This window comes from Mustelus asterias, chromosome 7 (assembly GCF_964213995.1).
Source record: "Mustelus asterias chromosome 7, sMusAst1.hap1.1, whole genome shotgun sequence".
Taxonomy (NCBI): Eukaryota; Metazoa; Chordata; class Chondrichthyes; order Carcharhiniformes; family Triakidae; genus Mustelus; species Mustelus asterias.
In genome coordinates this window covers 51980411-52005411 of record NC_135807.1, presented here as the reverse complement: position 1 = coordinate 52005411, position 25001 = coordinate 51980411, and the positions used below count along the sequence as shown (strand labels likewise).

At 46.1% G+C, this 25001-nt stretch overlaps 1 long non-coding RNA gene across 1 annotated transcript; it reads left to right on the top strand.

Annotated features, from left to right (window-relative positions):
* The first annotated feature begins 369 nt into the window (after positions 1–369).
* On the top strand, positions 370–24302 carry LOC144496086 (uncharacterized). The gene is made up of 4 exons (XR_013498373.1): positions 370–445; positions 2629–2791; positions 3580–3733; positions 23759–24302. It is a non-coding gene; the product is annotated as an uncharacterized LOC144496086 (long non-coding RNA).
* The last annotated feature ends 699 nt before the right edge of the window (positions 24303–25001 follow it).

The window sequence follows — 25001 nt, the reverse complement described above, 5'->3', positions numbered from 1 at the left end:
TCACACAGGATGTCACTTGTGACTGATATTTACAGTACTGAACCAGATCCTAAAGGTGGAAACGTGATTGGAGGGATTCAAGCATGGAGTCACAGTAAACAAGTTATCATGGCTTCTTTGACAGCACCACCCCAAACCATTTTGCACCCATAATAGCTGTTGATTGATATCATGCATTTAATTCCACTAATTCGCCATTTCAAATCAGCTTGGAAGTAATCAAATTAATAATAATATTTGTTGTTCTTTGACCCGGTGATCATAATGCTCTGCCATTCGATTACATCTTCATACTTAATTCGCAACAGATGCATGTTTAATGTTGACAGAAGTTCTGCTGGCAGCGCAGAACTCCCCTGGGGGCAAGTTAGACAAAAACAGGCAAGCTACAGTTTGCAACATGAAAAACGCTAGGATATTCTTTCAGTCTTCATCAAGCTTTAAGGTAAGTTTGAAATATTTGTCCAGGAATGATTGTCTGGGTCAGTAAAGGTGTGTCCTGACTAAGGAGGCTGTCCAAATGTATCTGGATCTTCTGGTTCTCTTTTCATTTAAAATTATGTTATGAAACTGAATGCTGGACTTGAGAGGTTTCTTCAAGGTAAGCATATTTGTTAACATTTTGTTTTGCCTATTTTGTGGGCTTATTGCCATTGTTATTGTAGCCCTCATTTTCATTTCCATTTACTTGTGACAACCAAGTGGACAGGGTGGAATTTTTCCTCATTACTAGATTTGGAGGAGGCAAAATAACTTTTGAGACAACCCGAAAGGCTTCTGCAATTAAATCACACAATTTATCCCCGACTTAGTTAGGACAGAAAGTTATTGAACCATACGATAAACATTTTAAAAATATTTTGAAGCTTCATCAAGGCTGAAAGAATATTTACTCCAATATGCAGTGATTTACCTTTAAGTGCAGTTATATCATTAAATTTAATTTGCTGCACATCCAATTGGGCTGACTATTGTTGCAAGGTTAAATGAGCTGACCTTGCAAAATGTGACAGCGTCCTTTGCACTGTGTGTTACTGCATGAAGGGAATGATGCTTTTTGCAAGAAGAATTCACAGCATTGGTAATGAAAAGAACTATCTTTATCCATTCATTTATGGTTTAGAAAGCACTCAGCAATTAGTAGCATTTGCGTAGTATTGTGAAATTTAACCTTGTTGAAGCTGTTTTTGTGTTTTATAATGACTATGCTTTTTTTCTTCCTAACAGAAATGCTGTGAACTATTATCTTTAATTGATTTCCCACAAACTATGGTCAGAATTCTGGCACATTTATCACTTGCTCCCCCTACGCGCAGCTGTTAAATTTATAATAAACTCAAAAAGTTACATGTAATCAAGTTAATTTGTTAGTTGAAAAATAATTTGACTTCAACGCAAAATTCCTATTCCAAGTGGATGTCAAATATTTGTGTTTTTGGATGTTTGCTTGTCCATGTGAACTGGTGTCCATAAGTGAACAGTAAATGCCAAGTATGCAGTTAGAGAAGGTTGCAGAATGGAAAAAATGGAAACATGTCAAGCTATTTAAAAAAGAGCTATTATTACATTACTTATGAATTTGTCAATTAAATAATCTCATTCAATTGCTAATCAAGCATTTAATTTGGTAGCTTCTACTGCATTATCTTCCATGTATAACATCTTGGGTTATGTAGCTGCTCTGATGAATTACAATTTAAAAACCCTTCAGTGGACATGTTTTTCTGATTTATAAATGAAAGAGACTAACAGCAATTAATTGAACAGTGAAGGATAAAGATAACTACAGAGGTTTTAAAATACAAGGGTTTGATGAGGTAGAGAAGCTGTTTTATTTGGTTGGGGAATGGAGAACAAGTGGTGGTGATGGTGGGTGTGGGAGGGGGAGTCTGGGGGGCATGACTTTAAAATTAGGCCTAGGCTGTTTAGGAGTGAAATTAGGGTGCACTTCTTCTCACAAAGGGCAATTGAAATCAAGAACTCACTCCCCAAACGTCTGTGGATGCTGAGGGACAACTGGAGCCTTCCAGACTGAGATAATCTCTTTTTTAAATAGAGAAGGGTCTCATTTGATATGAATTAAAACAAGTAAAGGAAGCGTTGGGTCAGATCAGCTTAGATCTAACTGAATGACAGCACAGGTTGGAGGGGCTGAATGGTCAACTAGTACTCGTGTAGGCATCGACTATTTGTGTAAGCAAAGGCAGTGCCAAATATTTCACTAAATCAGTGTTCAATGTAGTGACAAAAAAGTACATTTTCTCATCTGAAGCTTGTTCATAAAATGCATATTTTTTTGTTGCTTAATTAATAGCAAGATAAATTTCCAATGCCTTATCTCTCCAAAATTTGCTCACCAGCCCAGTGATTGAGGAAGAAAAATTGAAATGTGGCCCGTCATGTGGCAAAAAGGTTGGACATCCCTGAGGCAGAGGCATGAGGATCATACAGCAGGAATCCATTGGTCTCTCTCCTGATGGCAGCATTCCTACTCCCTGATCTGTCATTCCATCATTGTCTTTACAATTGTCTGTCAGCTAGGCATCCCAGAATGCTCAGGCTAAGCTGAGATGGTGCAGTCTATGGCAGGGCCTTTAAAGCTCATGATGGCTTTCTTGTCCTCTTCAGATTCTCAGCTGTTAAGTCACCTTCCATGTTGCTGCCACTCGGGTCAAACTTGAAAGAAGCGCCAAAGCAGACAAAAGCAAAATACTGCAGATGCTGGAAATCTGAAACAAGAACAGAAAATGCTGAAGAAGCATCTGGTGGAGAGAGAATCAGAGCTAACGTTGTGAGTCAGCAATGTTCTTCTTCAAAGCTGAAGAGAGATGGGTTATGGGTTTTATACAGTTGAAGAGACGGGGTGGAAAATGTGAAGCAAAATAGCAGGTCAGGGATAGGTGGGAGCTCAGGAAAGATTTACGTTTTTAGATAGTATAAGAGTATTTTTAGGATAGCCAGTGTGGGAAAGGACCGGGATGAAGATTTGAATAAGTGCTGTTTGTTGCGTCATGTTTACATTGTTTGTTTGTTTTTGATGGATGTAAATAGTGACGATGATAATTGGGTAGTGGTGGAATTGGTGGCCTTTTTTATCTTTAGGGGAAGTACTCTAAGAATCTCCAGAATAAATGCTGATAAATTGTTGGTAAAGTCTTGACAAGGGCAGCACAGTGGCATAGTGGTTAGCACAGCACCTCACAGCGCCAGGGACCTGGGTTCAATTTCTGGCTTGGATCACTGTCTGTGCGGAGTTTGCATTTTCTCCCTGTGTCTGCATGTGTTTCCTCCGGGTGTTCCAGTTTCCTCCCACAGTCCAAAGATGTGCTGGTTAGGTGCATTGGCCATGCTAAATTCTCCCCCAGTGTACCCAAACAGGTGCCGGAGTATGGCGACTAGGGGATTTTCACAGTAACTTCATTGCAATGTTAATACTTGTGGCACTAATAAATAAACTTAAAAAAAACAAAGAGTCTTGGAACCTCTTCCAAGCACAGTGCAGTGAATAAGTAAACAGTGAAAGCTGAGCATGGCTTTACAGAGAGCACACAATCCTCATTAATGACTTTACTTTTTCAGCTGGTCCCTTACCCGATGAAGGGGCAACGCTCCGAAAGTTCGTGCTACCACATAAACCTGTTGGACTTTAACCTGGTGTTGTGAGACTTCTTACTGTGCCTACCTCAGTCCAAAGCCGGCATCTCCACATCACAGCTGGTCCCTGATAGGCAAGGTTGGTATTTGCACCACTAATCAGCAGAATTTTGTGCAACTTATTATAATAAACATTAGGAGCCAATTTAGTTGACAACCACAACTATCCTTTGGGCAATCATTCACAGCTCTCATTTTAACTCGTCTAACAAGGTGGTGTCCTGCACTAAAGGCAGGCTTAAATGGATATTCAAACTTTGGTCCTTGACATGGCCACATTGGAGGCTCCTTAACACCTATATACCTGACGCTACATCATCAATAAAGAGCTAAGGCAGGCGTGCCAGAAGCAGCACCGGGCATACCTAAAAACTAGATATCGACCTGGTGAAACAACACAAGACCACTTGTGTGCCAAATAGCATTAGCAGCAGGTGAGAAACAAAACTAAGTGATTTTCCCCAACCAACAGATCAGACCTAATCAGTTATTTGTGTCCTAGCTGCCCCAGACAAGGAAGCATCCAGACTCTGGCAAACAAATTCTCGAATGCTACCAAATTTTGGTCTCCAAATCAATGGCCGGGATTCTCCCAAAGAAATTCTAAAGCCCGAACGTGCGGGAAAACGGGAGTAAATCCTGCTGATTTCCAGGATGAACCTCCCACACTCTGTGCAATGCAGAGTGCCCTCACCCGACTCACTCTGGAAATCAGGGGCCTAGTCCCGCTAGAGAGGCCGGCAGCATAGTGCTGAGCGGGCCAATGCACATGCGCCGATCTGGGAGAATCGGCCCCAGTGTCTCCAAAACTAAGGTTATGTTTCAACCAGCAAACAGCATAGAATCATAGAACCCTACAGTGCAGAAAGAGGCCATTCGGCCCATCGAGTCTGCACCGACCACAATCCCACCCAGGCCCTACCCCCATATCCCTATATATTTTATCCACTAATCCCTCTAATCTACGCATCTCAGGAAACTAAGGGGCAATTTTATCATGGCCAATCAACCTAACCCGCACATCTTTGGACTGTGGGAGGAAACCGGAGCACCCTGAGGAAACCCACGCAGACACGAGGAGAATGTGCAAACTCCACACAGACAGTGACCCGAGCCGGGAATCGAACCCAGGTCCCTGGAGCTGTGAAGCAGCAGCGCTAACCACTGTGCTACCGTGCCGCACGGTAGCACAGTGCACATGCACAACAAATGCTCTACCCAGCGTGGCACTTTTATAAAGTACCTGAGTTGTATATTTTAAAAATGAACATGAGACACTGAAGATGGCTGATGAATGTACCATTAGCCATTGACAGGAATGGCTGCAGGGGTCTCAATGGAATATCCTTCCTATGGGTCGACAATTAAAGGTACTTGTAAAAACCATTCAAAATCACACACTGAATTGTAATTATTTACAATTAGCATGGTGAAGGAGAAGAAAATCCAGACAAGTGATGTGATCACTATCTACTGACTATTGTGAGGGCAAGGGTGAAAATTAGGATTGAATTCAACTGTAAATTATTTCACAGTTGAAAGCCTTGCCAACACACAAATAAGCTTAGACATGAAAATGTCATTTGGCTGAGTGTGAATAATTCCAGTGGAAATGCTTTAAACATTTCAATGCGCTGATAATCACTGCTCCATGAACAAAAACATTTTTGCCATAGTTTAGCCATTCTATAAAATCACACCAATTACACTGCTCATGACAAGACTCACACAAGATGATGAATCAAAACTTCAGCAGGAAAGACCCATGTGTGGCTCACTCAGGATGTGAGGGATAGTATTAGAGGCTTACATTATTGCCAAAAAAACAGTAACCAGTGTGAGGATTGGGTCAATATAAAAGTTGTTACAATGATAATGAGAAAAAAAACTTGGAGTCATATATCGAAAAATTGACTTTTATAAAGTACCTGAGTTGTATATTTTAAAAATGGACATGAGACACTGAAGATGGCTGATGAATGTACCATTAGCCATTGAGAGGAATGGCTGCAGGGGTCTCAATGGGATATCCTTCCTATGGGTCGACAATTAAAGGTACTTGTAAAAACCATTCAAAATCTCTTTACCATCTCTGGAAGACAAAGGGACATAGCAACAAGCTCATCGCAAGGTCTAGAATGGCCTCATAAGGTGAGCACACATCAGCCTCTTAGAGTACAGATCTGTGGGCTAAAAGTTAGACTGCTTACCTACCAAGCAAGCATTTGGGAATTCATGTGGAATTCTCTCTCTTTGTCACCATGTGTATGTTGAGAAACAGGGGCCAGAGATTATTATACACACTGAAGGCAATACAGAGACTGTGCGGCACAATGGCACAGTGGTTAGCACTGCTGCCTCACAGCGCCAGGGACCCAGGTTCAATTCCAGCCTCAGGAGGCTGTCTGTGCGGAATTTGCACATTCTGCCCATGTCTGCGTGGGTTTCCTCCCACAGTGTAAAGATGTGCAGGTTAGGTTGATTGGCCATACTAAATTGACCCTAGTGTCAAGGGGATTAGCAGAGTAAATGTGTGGGGTTACTGGGTGGGATTGTGGTCAGTGCAGACTTGATGGACAGAATGGCCTCCTTCTGTACTGGAGGGATTCTGTGATAAAAGAACTGAACTCTCTCAATTTGACTACAAGACACTTACACCACGGAATCTATTTGTCAGCTGAAGCCAACTTATGAAAAGAATCACATAGGCTGCATCCCGTCAACATCAAATCATCACAACTCAAGGGCTCCATGTAACTTTTTTAATTTATTTCTGATCCGTATTAATTTAAATGCATGTGATACCATTTCTCCTTATCTTCTTTGAGAAACTTAATAGACTTATTCTACCTTAACTCAAGAAAACCGAGTTGAATTGCCTCCTTTCGAGGGGAGGCGATGGCCTAATGGTATTATCACTAGACTATTAATCTAGAAACTCAGCTAATGTTCTGGGACCTGGGTTCAAATCCTGTCACGGCAGGCGGTGGAATTTGAATCTAATAACAAAATCTGGAATTAAAAATCTAATGTGACCATGAAACCATTGTCGGAAAAACCCACCTGGTTCACTAATGTTCTTAATGAAGGAAATCTGACGTCCTTACCTGGTCTGGTCTACATGTGACTTCAGAGCCACAGCAATGTGGTTGACTCTCAATTGCCCTCTGAAGCAAGCCACTCAGTTCAAGAGCAACTCAGTGATGCACCTCAATGAGCACCCGGAAACAAGGCTTTAGAACTGAAGGCTTTAATACATTAACAATGAAACTACTAACACAAATTCACCCGTTCAGACTGAAGGGGTCCTGCCGGAGCAGGGGGTCTTATACCCTGCCACCGGAGGCGGGACCCCACTGGAGTGTGCCATGATAACACTTAGGACAGGTAAACACCCTAACCCAACAACATAGTACAACCCCCATAACAACAACACCCTAGCCCAACAGTAACACAATAACAACCCCAGTGGTGAACCAACGATGGTTCACCACATTCACCCCTCCTTTAGGAACCAAAGGTGGCGGGGTGGATGAAAACAGACAATGACAAAAAAATAACAGGATTCACAAGTCCAGACGGTCTGGAGGACCACACCGACGCTGCGATCTTCTCAACACCGGTTGCGAAACCGGAGCAGGTGCTTGCGGTGGCTCTCTCAAAGCAACATCTGGCTGTCCCCTCAAAGACTCCCGGGCCGGCCGGCCCTGATGAGGCGATGGTGTAGGGGATCCTGGAACGTTTGGTGGTGGTGGTGGTGGTGATGATGGTGGCGCCGATCTCCGAGTCTCAGGCAAGCTGTACATGGGAGTAAAAGTGTTATGCACTGGTCCCGGTGCTGACCGCGCCACGTCTGGGGAAGTAATGAGGAGTAGTGGATCTGTGACTGGGGGAATAGGAGCGACAGGAGTTGCTACGTCCCCTGCGGGCGCCAGGTCTCTAATGGAGACAGTGTCCTCTCGCCCGTCAGGATATGCCACATAGGCATACTGAGGGTTGGCGTGGAGGAGTTGGACCGGTTCGACCAAGGGGTCGGACTTGCGAGCCCTCACATGGCGCCGCAGAAGGACGGGTCCTGGGTACGTCAACCAGGCTGGCAATGAGGTCCCCGAGGACGACTTCCGAGGGAATGAGAACATCCTCTCGTGGGGAGTAGCATTGGTTGCCGTACACAGGAGGGAGCGGATAGAATGGAGCGCAGTTGGAAGGACCTCCTGCCACCGGGAGACTGGAAGGCCCTTGGATTTCAGTGCCAGTAGGACAGCCTTCCAGACTGTAGCATTCTCCCTTTCCACCTGTCCGTTACCCCTAGGGTTGTAGCTCGTGGTTCTACTAGAGGCAATCCCGAATGAGAGCAGGAATTGCCTCAAGTCGTTGCTCATGAACGACGAGCCCCTGTCGCTATGAATATAGCAGGGGTACCCGAACAGGGTAAAAAGCTCACTGAATGCCTTGATGACGGTGGCAGTCGACGTGTCCGCACAGGGGAAAACAAACGGAAACCGGGAAAATTCGTCTATTATGTTAAGAAAATAGACATTCCGATCCGTTGAGGGAAGGGGGCCCTTAAAATCTACACTCAGCCTCTCAAAAGGGCGAGTGGCCTTGACCAAATGTGCCCGGTCTGGTCGATAAAAGTGTGGTTTGCATTCTGCGCAAATCCGACAACTTCTAGTAACTGACCTGACCTCCTCCACCGAGTAGGGTAGGTTGCGGGCTTTTATGAAGTGGTAGAGTCTGGTGACTCCAGGATGACACAGATCATTGTGGAGAGCCTTCAAGCGGTCCTCCTGCATGATGGCGCATGTTCCGCGCGAGAGGGCATCCGAGGGCTCATTGAGCTTCCCTGGACGATACATAATATCGTAATTATAGGTGGAGAGCTCAATTCTCCACCGCAAGATCTTATCGTTCTTGATCTTGCCCCTCTGCGTGTTACTGAACATAAACGCCACGGATCGTTGATCCGTGATCAGGGTGAACCGCTTACCTGCCAGGTAATGGCGCCAGTGTCTGACTGCCTCCACAATGGCCTGAGCCTCCTTTTCCACCGCTGAGTGCCGAATCTCTGGGCCTTGAAGGGTGCGGGAAAAAAACGCGACGGGCCTGCCTGCCTGGTTTAGTGTGGCGGCTAGGGCGAAGTCCAATGCATCACTCTCCACCTGGAAAGGGATGGATTCATCCACCGCGTGCATCGTGGCTTTCGAGATGTCGCTTTTCAAAACCTTGAAGGCCAATTGGGCCTCCGGCGTAAGTGGGAAGGTCGTGGACTTAATGAGCGGACGAGCTTTGTCCGCGTAGTTGGGGACCCACTGTGCATAATACGAAAAGAACCCGAGGCATCTCCTCAGTGCTTTCGTGCTAGCGGGCAAGGGAAGTTCAGTGAGTGGGCGCATACGGTCTGGATCAGGGCCAATGACCCCGTTTTCCACCACGTATCCGAGGATGGCTAACCTGCGCGTACGGAATACGCACTTCTCCCTGTTATAGGTCAGATTCAGGCGAGATGCAGTGCGTAGAAAGTGTTGGAGATTCGTGTCGTGGTCCTGCTGGTCATGGCCGCAGATGGTGACGTTATCCAGGTACGGGAAGGTAGCCCGCAACCCGTTCTGGTCCACCATTCGGTCCATAGCACGCTGGAAGACCGAGACCCCATTGGTGACACCAAATGGAACCCTGAGGAATTGGTATAGACGACCATCCGCCTCAAAAGCCGTATATTGTCGGTCCTCTGGGCGGATGGGGAGTTGATGGTAGGCGGACTTAAGGTCTATGGTAGAAAACACTCGGTACTGCGCAATCTGATTGACCATATCAGAAATGCGCGGGAGAGGATACGCATCCAGCTGCGTGTATCTATTAATGGTCTGACTATAGTCGATGACCATCCGAGGTTTGTTCCCGCTTTTGACTACCACGACCTGCGCTCTCCACGGACTAGCACTGGCCTGTATGATCCCTTCCTTGAGGAGCCGCTGAACCTCAGATCTAATAAAGATCCGGTCCTCAGCGCTGTAACGCCTACTTTTAGTAGCGATGGGCTTGCAGCCAGGTACCAGATTTTTAAAAAGGGATGGTGTCGTGATCTTCAGGGTGGATAGATTGCACGCGGGGCGCTTTGGGCAATTTGGAGGCTGCGGCTGGTTCCCTACTGCCAGTGAAGGGAGTGGCCCACCGTACTGTAGGATCACACTCCTCATGTGGGCCATAAAGTTTAGTCCGAGGAGAATTGGCGCGCAAAGGTGAGGTAGCACAAGGAGCCTGTATTGCTCGTAAACTGTGCCCTGTACCTCAAGAGTTACCATACATCGTCCTTGGATCGGTACAGACCGGGACTGTGATGCCATGGAAATTGTCTGTTTGGCAGGGAGAACCCGGAGTCCACACCTTTTAGCAGTTTCAGGGTGTATGAAACTTTCGGTGCTCCCACTGTCAAACAGACAATTCACAGTTCTGCCACTAACCTTTACCTCCATCATGGAATGTTCAAGTCTGTAATGCCTGGTCTGATCCAGAGAGATCGACGCCACCGTTGGCCCCTGGGCGTCACTGCATGCTGCCGATGTGGATGCTGAGGACCCCTGCTGGTCGCTGCTGCATGCTGCCGATGTGGATGCTGAGGACCCCTGCTGGTCGCTCCTAGTCGTCGTGGACCATGATGGCCGCCCCCATGAATCGCATGTGGCCGAGGGCTCCAAGCGCAGCGACTCCTGGTGGTCTTCCTCCTCCTCTGTCTGCCACGATGGCGCCGTCCTGGGATCGCACGTGGTCGGACCTCGTGGGTACTGCAGCGCCGAAAGAGATGGTCTCCGTTCTGGAGGGTTACAAGCTGCACTGCCGTTTTTAGGTTTGGACCTGCAGACTTTGCCGTAGTGGCCTTTTTTACCGCACTGGCTGCAGATTGCCGTTCTTGCCGGACACTGCTGCCGTGGATGCTTAGCCCCACCGCAAAAATAGCATCGCTGGCCACCTGGAGCTGCCGCCGTTGTCGAATCGATCTGGGAGCGCGGGTTCGCGGGGCGAGGAGGGAGCAGAGCTTGCTCCAACCACGTTGACTGCACGTGGTCCTCGGGGTACAGCGCCAAGCTCTTCGACGCCGCCTCCAACCTCACGGCCATCCCCATTGCCTGGGTCAAGTTGAGTTTCCCCTTTTCTAATAATTTAAGTCTGATGTACGAGGACCCTACCCCTGCTACGAACGCGTCTCGGGCGAGGTCTTGCATGTACTGCTCGGCGGAGACATCCTTACAGTCACAACCCCTGGCAAGCTGCAGGAGTTCATTGGCGTAGTCTTCTATGGTCTCGCCCGACTGCCGACGTCGTGTAGCGAGGAGATAACGAGCATGTATCTCGTTGGGTGGCGTAATGTACCTATTCTTTAGGAGCTCGACGGCACCCTGGTAAGTGGAAGCTGCACGAATGGCTAGGTAAATCGTGTCGCTTACCCTTGCGTGGAGGACCTGGAGTCTATCACTGTCTGTAGTGATAGCTACCGAGGCTGCCAGGTAGTCCTCGAAGCACTTCCACCAATGTTCGAACGTGTTAGCTGCACCGACCGCACGTGGGTCCAGTGTCAGACGATCCGGTTTTAGGATCTGTTCCATATTCTCAGTTAATGTATTAAATTGATGCACCTCAATGAGCACCCGGAAACAAGGCTTTAGAACTGAAGGCTTTAATACATTAACAATGAAACTACTAACACAAATTCACCCGTTCAGACTGAAGGGGTCCTGCCGGAGCAGGGGGTCTTATACCCTGCCACCGGAGGCGGGACCCCACTGGAGTGTGCCATGATAACACTTAGGACAGGTAAACACCCTAACCCAACAACATAGTACAACCCCCATAACAACAACACCCTAGCCCAACAGTAACACAATAACAACCCCAGTGGTGAACCAACGATGGTTCACCACACTCAGGATGGGCAATAAATGCTGGCCAGACAACGACGCCCAAATGAATAAAATGTCTAAGGTCTAAAGGTCTATTGGGTCTGGAAAAGATAGCCAAAAGGAAGGGAACCTTGTTAAATTAAACCTTTGTTGCTCCCAGCAGAGGGATGGCATAGTGGTTAGCACTGCTGCCTCACAACGCCAGGGACCTGAATTCGACTCCTGGCTTGGGTTACTGTCTGTGCAAAGTCTGCACGTTCTCCCTGGGTCTGCGTGGGTTTCCTCCCGGTGCTCCAGTTTCCTCCCACAGTCCAAAAGACGTGCTGGTTAGGTGCATTGGCCATACTAAATTTTCCCTCAGTGTACCCAAACAGGGTACCAGACTGTGGCAACTAGGGGATTTTCACAGTAACCTCATTGCAGTGTTAATGTAAGCCTATTTGTGACACTAATAAATAAACTTTAAAACTTTAAACAGCGGGTTGGGTTTAATAAAGACATGGAGCCAGTCGTTCCTCCTCACCCAGGTACGTAGCAATTAAGAGGCATCTCAGCCAGATGGTGACAAATCGATGTGTCTGAGATCAATAAATTTTGTGGAACCCCACCTGGGTTGGTTGTAACAAAGTATATAAAAAGGAAGAGAGTAGTTAAAGTTAACACTGGGCCATTCGAGTCAAATAAAGGAGAAATTATCATGGGGAATGAGGAGATAACAGAGGCATTGAACAATGTTTTGTATCTGTCTTCACAGTAGAAGACTCAAGTTTCATTCCAGAAATAGATGGTAAACTAGGAGGATAAAAAGTGAATAAATTAGGGAAATTAATATCAACAGCAAAAAGATATTGGAGAAACCTAGGGGATTGAAATGCAACAATCTCCAGGGCCTGATGGCCTCATCCTAGGGTTTTAAAGGTGATAGGTACAGAGATAGTGGATGCGCTGGCTGATTTTCCAGAGTTCTTTGACTTTGGGAACAGTTCCATCAGATTGGAAGTTGGTAAATGTTATTCCGCTTTTCCAGAAAGGAGGGAGAGAAAAAAAATCAAGAATTACAGGTCAGTCAGCCTAACATTAGTTTCTGGGGGAAATGCTGGAATCCATTATTGAGGAAGTATTAACAATGAACTTCGGAAAACAGTTTGATTAGGACAAGTCAACATGGCTAACAAATTTGTTGGAGTTTTTGAGGATAATCGGTTTATGCTGTTAATAGAACTTCAGTGTAAGTACAAAAGCCACATCTTTTAAAATACCTTTCCAAATGTATTCCAAAGTTTGAAAATGTATTTAAGATATTAGGGTGTACATAAAACAGGTGTTTATAATCCTACTGGGTCTCTGCTTCATTATATATTTTACTTTTGAATTATGAACAAGCAAATGACCTACCTGTAACAAAAGTTTATATATGCTACTAAATGCTCAATATTGCGCCATCGATGTATGTCAATGGGTTTCTTTATAAGGTATACATATTGGCTTGGATTCTCCCAAAAATAGTGCTGAATTCGCATAAAAACTGGAGTATTTGCTGTTTCTGTTAGCGGGATTTTCAAAATGATTCTCCCACACTCTGTGCACTGCAGAGTGCCTCAGGGAGATTCATGCTGAAAATCTGGGTCAGGGCCTATTCCCGCTGGAGAGGCTGGCAGCACAGCACTGAGCGGGCCACTGCACGTACACTGATCTGTCATAGCGGAGATCAGCAGGTGCGCAGTAGCCCTGCACTGCCGGCCTCCCAATCGCTGGCCAGCTCGTACGCTGTGCAGCCCTGCAACCTTGCAATGCTGCCCCTCAAATCCCCACACACCCCGATTGCTGGCCTCCCAGATGTCTCCGGGCCTGCCCCGACCCCCCACCATCCCCTCCCCCACCTCACCTCCGGCCTGTCTCGATCTTCACCCCCCCTGCAGTCCCGATCTCTCCCACCACCCCCTCCGTCCCAACACCGCCCCCCCCCCCCCCCCCCCCACACTCCCCATGATATTTGGGTATAGCCCATTAAATATGTGCCTGGTGGGGGATTTGGATGGATGCTGAACGATACCTACCCAATTTTCCAATCTTCACACATGTCCAATACTAATCCATCGACATGCCATTTAAAATGTATACCTGCAGTTACCAGGAACTTAGATGTACATGGAAGTTCCTGTAAAGTGCCTTCTACACAACTTTTCAGTCGATTACTCAAAAGTTTTCTTAGGTTCTTTTGTCAAGCTGGTGATTAAGTGTTCAGGAGCTTTTGTGACTATTGAGGCACAACCATTTCTTTGTCAGCAGTATCACGATGTGCTTCCCCCTGGGAACCTTCCTATTGTATCTATGCTTTTTCATGGAGAGAGGAATGTTGGGCTGTACCAGAAACTTTCTGCACCAGCCTGCTAGTATTTGTGCATTCAGATTTACAAATGGAGATGTACAAATTGTCCCTACCATTCGTACAAGAGCTTTTGGTTGATTTGTGCCACATGCCGCAAAGTGATATGAAGCCAAATTCATACACGTATATGAAACCACAAGGCTGTGAGGAAGATAATTTCTAATGGCTCCTGATCATTCTAAAGTAGCAATTACTGTACAACTTTTTTTGCATGAACAGATCATTTTATTTACTCTATGAAGCTCCTGGGGCTATTCTTCTTTGCACCCAATTCAAAATAACGCTACCTACATGAATCAGAAAGGATTTCAGTTTCTGAATTCATGACTGCATACGCTGGACTGCCTTCATCTTAAGACATACCATGGCCAAACCAATATGTGACCTAGAAAGGAAATTGTAGGACTAAGTAATCATGAAATCTCTGCAGTATCCTAGGACACCAACAGAACACTTGGCAAGAACACTTGTGATCATTGATTGTTTGTATGTTGGAGAAGTGTTTCTTAAGAATACTGGGGGCAGGAGTATGCCATATGCTCCCCCGACTCTACGCCATAAAACAAGATCATGTTTGATCTTTGATCTCATTCCATTTCCCCACCCAATTTTCGTATTCCTCAACTCTCCTCGCATCCAGAAATCTATTGATCTCAGCTTTGAATAAACTTACACCGGAATTTTACTGCCCCGCCACCATAGGATTCAGAGCGGGTGAGGGGGCGGACAATGGGAAGGTTTGTTGACCTTGGGCAGGATTTTACGGTTTCAGGATGAGCGAGGCCATAAATTTTCACAAGGTCGGAGTCTCCACAATCCCTCTGAGGTGCCTCTCCCAAAGGTTCAAAACCCTCTGAGGGAAAATAAATTGCTCCTTATTTCAATCATAAATGGCTATTTCTTTATCCTGAGATTATGTCCCATAGTCCCAGAAACTACAACCAGACAAATCAGCCTCTCAGCATCCACCCTGTCAAGCTCTCTCAGAATGTTTCAATCAGATCACCTCTCCTTCTTCCAAACTCCAAGGAATATAAGCTTGATCTATTTAATCTCTGCAGATCGGGCAACCCTCTGATCCCAGAAATCGATCTAGTGAAATTTGTTAACCTTCCTCCCGCATATCCTGAGGAACAGAAACCAAAACTCTACAGAGTGTACCAGGCAAACAAGGGCTACCTGGACAAAAACCAGAGATTCACACTATTACGCTCTGTGGGAACTGTGCCTGAAGACATCCTGGCATCACTGTATTCTGCATTATTCTGGGGAAGGAAGATATCCCTCTGCAAAAAATGAAGTAGCATCAAAAGCAAAGCACTTGAAACGATCTTCCTTTTCTTGGTCCTGCCTCCAGCCAGGGGCAACAGCCTCTCAGCATTTACAGCATCAAGCTTTAAGAATTTTACATTTCAATGAAGTCACCGCTCATTCTTCTGTACTCCAGAGAATATAGGTCCATTCTATTTAGTGTCTCCTCATAGGACAGCCCTCTCATCCAAGTGATCAAACTTGTTCACTTTGAATTCAATGTCCTTACATCTCTCTCTCCTTAACCCATACTCACAGCTGTCCGTTACCATACCATATCACGTGACATGTTGCTCCCATCATAACAATCACAGATGTCCACCTCTTGAAAATATACTCTGTCCCAACTCTTTGTTCGACCGGAGCAAGGCAGAGAGGGAGTGATTCGTGGCAGGAGTGCTGAGGGTAAGAGATTTATTCTTGGTTTTTACCTTTCTTTTTCACGGAGTTTTTCTGTTTTTTTAACTGTAATCCAGAAGGGGGTCATGGAGTAGTCTGGGAAGGGTTTTTCTTTTTTTTAGACTGCGCAGGTGCCTGAAGTCAGCCAGTAGTGCACGTGAGGTTTAAAAAGCAGGCCGCACTATCCAGCGGGCAGCGTCATTAGCGGGCAGCGGAATGAGCAGGTAGCAGAGTGAAGGCTGAAGGGCTTTGGCTCAACGGGCTTTGGCTTAACGGGCTAGGCAGGGTAGGTTTAGTTCTTAGTTTTTCCTGTGTTATTTGAAGAAAGGGGGAATTATGAGTGTGAGGCCAGTTTGTTGTTCTCGGTGTTGGGTGTGGGAGGTCCTGGAGTCTCCTAGCCTCCCGGACGTCCATATCTGCGCCAGGTGCGTCGAGCTGCAGCTCCTAAGGGACCACGTTAGGGATGACCTTCGTCTGGTCAGGGAGAATGAGGAGGTGATAGAGAGGAGTTACAGGCAGGTGGTCACACCGGGGCCATGGGAGGCAGACAAGTGGGTCACGGTTAGGATGGGGAAGGGGAAAGGTCAGGTACTAGAGAGTACCCCAGTGGCTGTGCCCCTTAACAATAAGTACTCCTGTTTGAGTGCTGTTGGGAGGGACAGCCTACCTGGGGGAAGCAACAGTGGCCGTGCCTCCGGCACAGTGTCCGGCCCTGTAGCTCAGAAGGGTAGGGAAAGGGAGGGGGAAGGCAGTAGTAATAGGGGACTCTATAGTGAGGGGGTCAGACAGGCGATTCTGTGGACGCAAACAAGAAACTCGGATGGTAGTTTGCCTACCTGGTGCCAGGATCTGGGATCCAAGATATCCTGAAGTGGGAGGGAGAAGAGCCAGAGGTCGTGATACATATTGGTACCAATGACATAGGTAGGAAAAGGGAAGAGGTTCCGAAAGGAGAATAAAGGGAGTTGGGAAGAGAGTTGAGAAGAAGGACCGCAAAGGTAGTAATCTCGGGATTGCTGCCTGCGCCACGCGACAGTGAGAGTAGGAATGGAATGAGGTGGAGGATAAATGCGTGGCTGAGGGATTGGAGCAGGGGGCAGGGATTCAGGTTTCTGGATCATTGGGACCTCTTTTGGGGCAGGTGTGACCTGTACAATAAGGACGGGTTGCACTTGAATACCAGCGGGGGGCAATATCCTGGCGGGGAGGTTTGCTAAGGCTACTGGGGAGAGTTTAAACTAGAATGGTTGGGGGATGGGAATCAAATTGAAGTGACTGGGAGAGAGGAGGTTAGCTCACAAATAGAGAAAGCTTGTCGACAGTGTGAGAGGGAGGATAGGCAGGTGATAGAGAAGGGAAGTGCTCAGACCAAAGGTTTGAGATGTGTCTATTTTAACGCAAGGAGTGTTGTGAACAAAGTGGATGAGCTTAGAGTGTGGATCACTACTTGGAAATATGATGTGGTGGCCATTACAGAGACTTGGATGACTCAGGGACAAGACTGGTTACTTCAAGTGCCGGGTTTCAGATGTTTCAGAAGGGACAGGGAGGGAGGCAAAAGAGGTGGGGGAGTGGCACTGTTGATCAAAGGCCGAGATGGACAGATTTTTGGTCTCTCAGGGAATCAAGGGGTGTGGTGTGCAGGCAGGAAAATGGAATTGAAACCAAAGGTCAGCCATGATTGTACTGAATGGCGGTGGATCAGTCTTGACTGGCCAGATGATCTATTCCTGCTCCTGTGTCTTATGTTCTCTCTCACTCTCACTACCAGCAGCACGGTGGCACAGTGGTTAGCACTGCTGCCTCACAGCTCCAGGGACCTGGATTCAATTCCCGGCATAGGTCACTGTCTGTGTGGAGTTTGCACGTTCTCCCCGTGTCTGCGTGGGTTTCCTCCAGGTGCTCTGGTTTCTTCCCACGTCCAAAAGACATGCTGGCTAGGTGCATTGGCCATGCTAAATTCTCCCTCAGTGTACCTGAACAGGTGCCGCAGTGTGGCGACTAGGGGATTTTCACAGTAATTTGCCTACTTGTGACGCTAATAAATAAACTTTTGAATTTCGAAAACTGTTAGCTGTTCAAATATCCAACAAGACCTAAAATACTTTCCGCAAAGAGTTTAGTTGCAGTATAATAGCAGCACTGTGGGTGTGCCTACACCACATGGACTGCCGTGGGGGTTTCAAGAAGGCAGCTCACCACCAACTTCTCAAGGGAAAGTCGGGATGGGCAATAAATGCTGGCAATGCCCACATCCTGTGAACAATAAAAAACAACTGTTTTATTGCATTGCATGGTATGCTGGTACCAACTGCTCTGAGCTCCAATGCTTTCCCTCAAATCCAGGTGTTTCAGTTTTTTTTAAAGCAAAGTTTATTTATTAGTCACAAGTAAGGCTTACATTAACACTGCATTGAAGTTACTGTGAAATTCCCCTAGTCGCCACACTCCAGTGCCTGTTGGGTCAATGCACCTAACCAGCACGTCTTTCAGAATGTGGGAGGAAACCGGAGCACTCGGAGGAAACCCATGCAGACACGGGGAGAATGTGCAAACTCCACACAGACAGTGACCCAAGCCAGGAATCGAACCCGGGTCCCTGGCGCTGTGAAGCAGCATTCCTAACCACTGTGCTACCATGCTGTAACCTAGAGTCTACTGGGAATGAAGTGATCTGACACCCGCTGTGGCTGGATGCTGCTATAGAAGTTTCCAGCTCTACCAGTTCTGCAACTGGCAGCACGGTGGCATAGTGATTAGCACTGCTGCCTCACAGTGCCAGGGACCCAGGTTCAATGCCAGCTTTGGTTGACAGTCTGTGTGGAGTTTGTAGATTCCCCCTGTGTCTGTGTGGGTTCCCTCTGGGTGCTCCAGTTTCCTCCCACAATCCAAAGATGTGCAGTTTAGTTGGGTTGGCCATGCTAAAATTGCCCCTTAGTGTGGGTTAGGAGGGATTAGCGAAGTAAATACGCGGGGTTACAGGGATAGGGCCTGGGTGGGATGCTCTGTTGGAGACTTGATGGGCCGAATGGCCTCCTTCTGCACCGGAGGGATTCTATAACTGGATAATTGGCATAACCCTGCAAGCTTCCTGGCACCAATAGCATTACCATCTACACTCATTTCTGTCCTGGATTGATTGGAAAATTAAGAGTCCTGTGTCACATGCAATACTGTAGCAGTTCGCAGCTGGTATGCCCCCAAGGCTTTGCCAAAGCTGTTGTGTAATTGGCAGCTAGAAAATGTAGAAGAGTGCCTTGGCATGACTCATGCTTCCTCTTTTCCTTTCTTGTGATTTGCCACTTTTCCCTTATATGATAATGAAGTCACATTGTGAGGAATTGTGAGTCAGGTTCAAATGTAGTACGCAACTGGTGGATTTGAAAGATGCCAATTTCTTAACTTTGTTTTCAATTAAATGAACTTTAAAATGGGAACATTATTAAATGCATTTGAATTTGGTCACTAAGTGCCAGACATTGAGACCAATATTAATTTACTGTTTTCATAGAAATGCAAGCTCCAAAGTACCAGTAAAATTCCAGAAATCTTCTAATCTCAATTAATAAAAATAGGATTTGAAGTATACAGTCACCTTTAACAGCAGTGGTCCCCAACCAAAGGCCTAGACAGTTCACCTCTTCCCAAACTACAAATGTGGCTGATCTCTGAATCTTTATTATATGAGATTTCAAATATTTGCTCTCCACCTACAGCAAGCTGTCCCTTTGTTTTCACCAGGCTTTAATTACCCGTAAGGCACTTTTTGCACAGCCATCCACATTGAGTATTGTGCAGCCCCCATCGGTTCTTTAAAACCAATTCTAATATCCTCAGATTCCTTCCTTTGTAGTTAAAAATGGATTAAAGTGCAATGGTGTGGGAGTCCATGTGACTGAGATCATTTCAAAACAATAACTTGTTGACTGCTGTGTGGTGAATACCAGCCGATTCAGCAGGATGATTTCAAAATTAGGGTAAAGGTCATAAATTCTACCACCCTTCGCTCTTCAAATGCATTTTTTTACAGTACAGTTTGGGGAATATCAGTTACTTACATTGCTTTCTGAAAATAATTAAAAGTAAAGTTTATTTATTAGTCACAAGTAGGCTTACATTCACACTACAATGAGGTTACTGTGAAAAGCCCCCAGTTGCAACACTCAGGCGCCTGTTTGGGTACACTGAGGGAGAAGTTAGCATGGCCAATGCATCTAACCACACGTCTTTCAGACTGTGGGAGGAATCCGGAACACCCGGAGGAAACCCACGCAGACACAGGGAGAACATGCAAACTCCACACAGACAATGACCCAAGCCAGGAATCAAACCCACATCCCTGCCACTGTGAGGCAGCAGTGCGAACCACTGTGCCAACGTGCCACCCTTGGGGGCATAAATCATCTGAAAATAACCCTATTGATTCACAATCTACTTTGGGTTGAACATATTGTCGATGGACTAGTAATCCAGAGACCCAGGGTAATAATCTGGGAATCTGAGTTCAAGTTCCACTGCGGCAGGTGGTGAAATTGGAATTCAATGAAAATCTGAAATTAAAAATCTTTATTCATAAAAGGAAGCACCTCAGAGTGCAAGATGACCAATGTTTATAGTTTGAATGTTAGTCCTGGATCTTGGAATGTGCAAGCCTACAACACTCGTTGGAGGACAATTCTTTGCACTGGAAGATTAACAGGTTTCGGGCAGACCAAAGAGTGTCTTTCACCAAGTTGATGATACTCCAGCAACAGCTGATGTTTGACTCAGAGTGCATCCCTGGGAACAGCCCATAAAGCACAGAGTCCTGCGTCACGGAGCTGCTCTGGATGAATCTTGACAAAAACCATTCAATCCCTCCCCTTTGCAAAGGCACATGCCACAAGGAGGTGGAGAACGGTCTCTTCCCCATGGCAGTCATGTCGAGAGCAATGTGCAGACGGGGTGAGACTCAGAGCGTGTAGGGAGGGCCTTTCTCACCACTAGCCAAGCTTGGTTTTAAGGCAAGGATAGATAATTTTTTGAACAGTAAAGGAATTAAGGGTTATGGTGAGCGGGCGGGTAGGTGGAGCTGAGTCCACAAAAAGATCAGCCATGATCTTATTGAATGGTGAAGCAGGCTCGAGGGGCCAGATGGCCTACTCCTGCTCCTTGTTCTTATGGTGTTAAATTTCTGGTGATAAGGCGTTCTGCCAAATGACTTTGAAATCTGATCAGGAAACCATTCGACAGGATTATGAGGGGCATGGTCAGAGTGAATAGGAAGCAGTTGTTCCCATTAGTTGAAGGATCAATAACAAGGAGGCATAATTTTAAAGTGAGAGGCAAGAGGTTTAGTGGGGATCGGAGGAAAAATTATTTTACACAGAGGGTGGTAAGAGTCTGGAATGCACTGTCTGGGAGGGTACTTGTGTACGGAAACCACTTTAAAAAGTATGTGGATGAGCACTTGAAATTTATTTTTATTCATTCATGGGACAAGGGCATTGCTGGCTGGGGCAGCATTTATTGCCCATCCCTGAGGGCATTTAATAGTCAACCATATTGCTGTGGGTCTGAAGTCACATGTAGGCCAGACCAGATAAGGGTGGCATATTTCCTTCCCTAAAGGACATCAGCGAACCAGATGGGTTTTTACAACAACTGACAATGGTTTCATGGTCATCAGTAGACTTTTAACTCCAGATTTTCATTGAATTCAAATTTCACTATCTGCCGTGGTGGGGTTTGAACCCAGATTCCCAGAGCATTACCCTGGGTCACTGGATTACTAGTCCAGGGACAATATGTTCGTTCAAGGCTATGGGCCAAGTGCTGGAAAGTGGGATTAGTGAAGAATTAGTGCAGTTTTGTCAATGCAAGGAGGCATAATTTTAAAGTGAGAGGCAAGAGGTTTAGAGGGGATCGGAGGAAAAATTATTTTACCCAGAAGGTGGTAAGAGTCTGGAATGCACTGTCTGGGAGGGTACTAGTGGACGGAAACCAGCAATGGGCTGAAGGATCTCTTCTGTACTGTATGACTCTATGATCCATCATCTCCTTTTCCCATAGGGTCTCTAGGACGACTTTATGTGCAGATCACTACCTGATGGACTTGTGGTCAAAGGTGTTTCTCTACATAAATTTTTCCATGAGGGACAGGTGGAAGGGCACTTGGAGCATTCCACGGGAGCTTGGCCAGAACCATCCTTCAAAACACTAGAGATAGGTGGAACATCAGCACACAGTGATACTTGGTGTTTGGGTACTGAGGATCTATGCAAAGCTTGAGGTACTAACACACAAAGTTCGCAATCAGGATTGGGTGATAAAAGCAAATTACTGTGGATGCTGGAATCTGAAACAAAAACAGAAAATGCTGGAAAATCTCAGCAGGTCTGCAGCATCTGTGGAGAGAGCACAGCTAACGTTTTGAGTCTGGATGACCCTTCATCAGAGAATTAGGGCAATGTTAGGCACGTTCCTCCCTTCTTTATCTAGAGGCCTATACATCACCTCCCTTCAAATGCAGTCCATTTTTGACCCCAGATGAAACGGAATACGGCTTAGGTAATTGCCACAGCACAGGAGTGGACCAGACCTTTATTTTATTTATTCGTGGGACATGGGTGCCGCTTGTTGGCCAGCATTTATTGCCCATCCTTAGTTTCCCTTGAGAAGATGGTGGTGAGCTGCCTCCTTGAATTGCTGCAGTCCATGTGTTGTGGGTTGACCCACAATGCCGTTAGGGAGGGAATTCCATGATTTTAACCCAGTGACTGCGAAGGAACAGCGATATATTTCCAAGTCAGGATGTTGAGTGGCTTGGAGGGGAACTTGCAGGTGGTGATATTCCAATGTTCCAGTTTCCCTTGTCCTTCTAGATGGAAGTGGTTGTGGGTTTGGAAGGTGCTGTCTAAGGATCTTTGGTGAATTGCTGAAGTGCATTTTGTAGATAGTACACACTGCTGCTGCTGAGAATCGATGGTGGAGGAAGTGGATCTTTGTAGATGTGGTGCCAATCAAGCGGGCTGCTTTGTCCTGGATGGTGTCAAGCTTCTTGAGTGTTGTTGGAGCTGTACCATCCAGGCAAGTGGGGAGTATTCCATCACACTCCTGACTGCACCACTTACAGCAACACCAAGAGTGTCTCGCACCTGATGACCAGGTACTGGACATCAGGTGCGAGGAAACATACCCAATATTTGGTTCATTAGATCTACTAGCTCCTTCCAGTTTCTAACACATGTCCTGGTCCCTCCGAGCCATCTCTCCAGCATCTTCAAGCCGTCTGACCTGACGGTGAAGGGAACAAGGAATTGATTGCTGAAAAGGTGGTGCAGTTTGGCATCTTTTACTATTTCCATCAGGAGTCTGGATGTGGCGTCCAGTCTGTTGTCTCTTCCTCAAAAGGCAGTGGAAGCAGCCTTTGAATATTTTTATGGCTGAGATAGACTCTTGATAAGCAAGGGGTGAAATGTTATAGAGGGTAGGTGGGAATGTGGAGTTGAGGTTATAATCAGATCAGCCAAGGCATGCATGTGCACGAACACACACACACACATGAATCCTCACACACACATGCACAAATCCTCATATACACGTGCACAAACCCTCACACACACATGCACAAATCCTCACACACACACAGGCACACAAACCCTCACACACACATGCACGCATGAACCCGCACACACAGGCACACAAACCCTCACACACACATGCACAAATCCTCACGCACACATGCATGGATCCTCGCACGCATGTGCACAAACCCTCACACACGTGCACAAACCCTCACACATATGTGTTCAAACCCTCATGCACATGCGCACAAGCCCTCACACACGTGCACAAACACAGGTTCATCACATTTGCTATCTCGGGGATGAATTTCCTTGGTACATCTCAACTCCCATAGCTATAACTGAAGGGGTGGGGTGGTGGGGAGGCAGGGTCATTTTTAACTCGGGGTGGGATCAAACATGGGGGGCACGAAGTGGGCATTTTGTGTGAGCAGGAAAGTTCTGCATTCAAGTGCAACCCCCACTACTCTCGAAAGAGTACCTGGGTTTGATCTAATTGTGTCTTGGTGATTCAGTGACAGATTGTAATTTGTCCATCACAGGGCGAATCTGAGCTCGATTCTCCATCCAAACAGTGTATCGTGCTGCAGACAGGAAGACAGAACAAAACTACAGTCACTCCAGTGCAGCGTCTGCTCCTCTGATGTTCTTTTCGAACAGATATTGAATTAAGCGGGACTTTTGGCACATCCCTTTAAACAGGTACAGGCTCAAATAGCCGGCATGTTTAACATGTTATAAAACACCGCCTTTGTAAATGACTCCTACGGTAATGAATGGGTAAAGGCTAACAGCATTTACTTGACATAGGAGCTGTCTGTGACAAGCAGAGACAGTGTTAATAGTGGGGACTGTACAACATTTCTCCACCATATTATCATGTCAATTTAACATTGGTTGAGTGCTGGATTTACATTCATACAGTACTGTATATTTTAACCAAAACATGCACTCCAGGAACGGCAATTTCCAATTTGTTTCTGTATGGTAAGTTTCCATCTGTAGATCTAAAGTTACAGATATTCTGTAATTTGATTCTCAATATTCTGTATTCTGTGGGCATCTCTCCATAAACTGTTTTCCATTCACCATCTGCTGATGATTCTATTTTCACCCACCTATCAGACACCACCAGTATAAGTTAATCACCCACTCAATGGTGCGACAGTTTCCTGATTAACAGCTTCAAGTGCTAGCATGAAGAGGACTAACTAGCAACCAAAATAGCAGCAACCATGATCTCAGCTCTGCTGCAATTGGCACCAGCTTCAATGCCAGGAAGGCAACAGCCCCAAGTTCATCTCCACAGGCAGCTCCCCAATATTCATATGGCCGAATCATCAATTGCAGGCTGGCTTCAAGTCCTAGGTAACAGTGCCTACTCCTTTGCAATGCACTCATTTACCAGGCCCCCAAATAGGCCTAAAGCCATTTCAGCCCCAGTAAACTCGATAATTTATTTACATTATTGAGAGTCCTTCCCATATTGTAGCTGATGTGTGGTCAACAGAGTTGTCAAGTGGTACTTACTCACCAATAGCCTGCCTAACAATGTTCATCGTTGGTACCACCGGCTACACTTAGCTTCTATGAAGGCAAAATATGTCAGATGCTGGAATCTGAAACAAAACAGAAAATGCTGGAGAAACTCAGCAGGTCTGACAGCATCTGTGGAGAGAGAATAGAGCTAATGTTTCGAGTTTGGATACCTCGTCATCAGAGCTCTGATGAAGACTCATCCAGACTCGAAACGTTGGCTCTATTCTCTCTCCACAGATGCTGTCA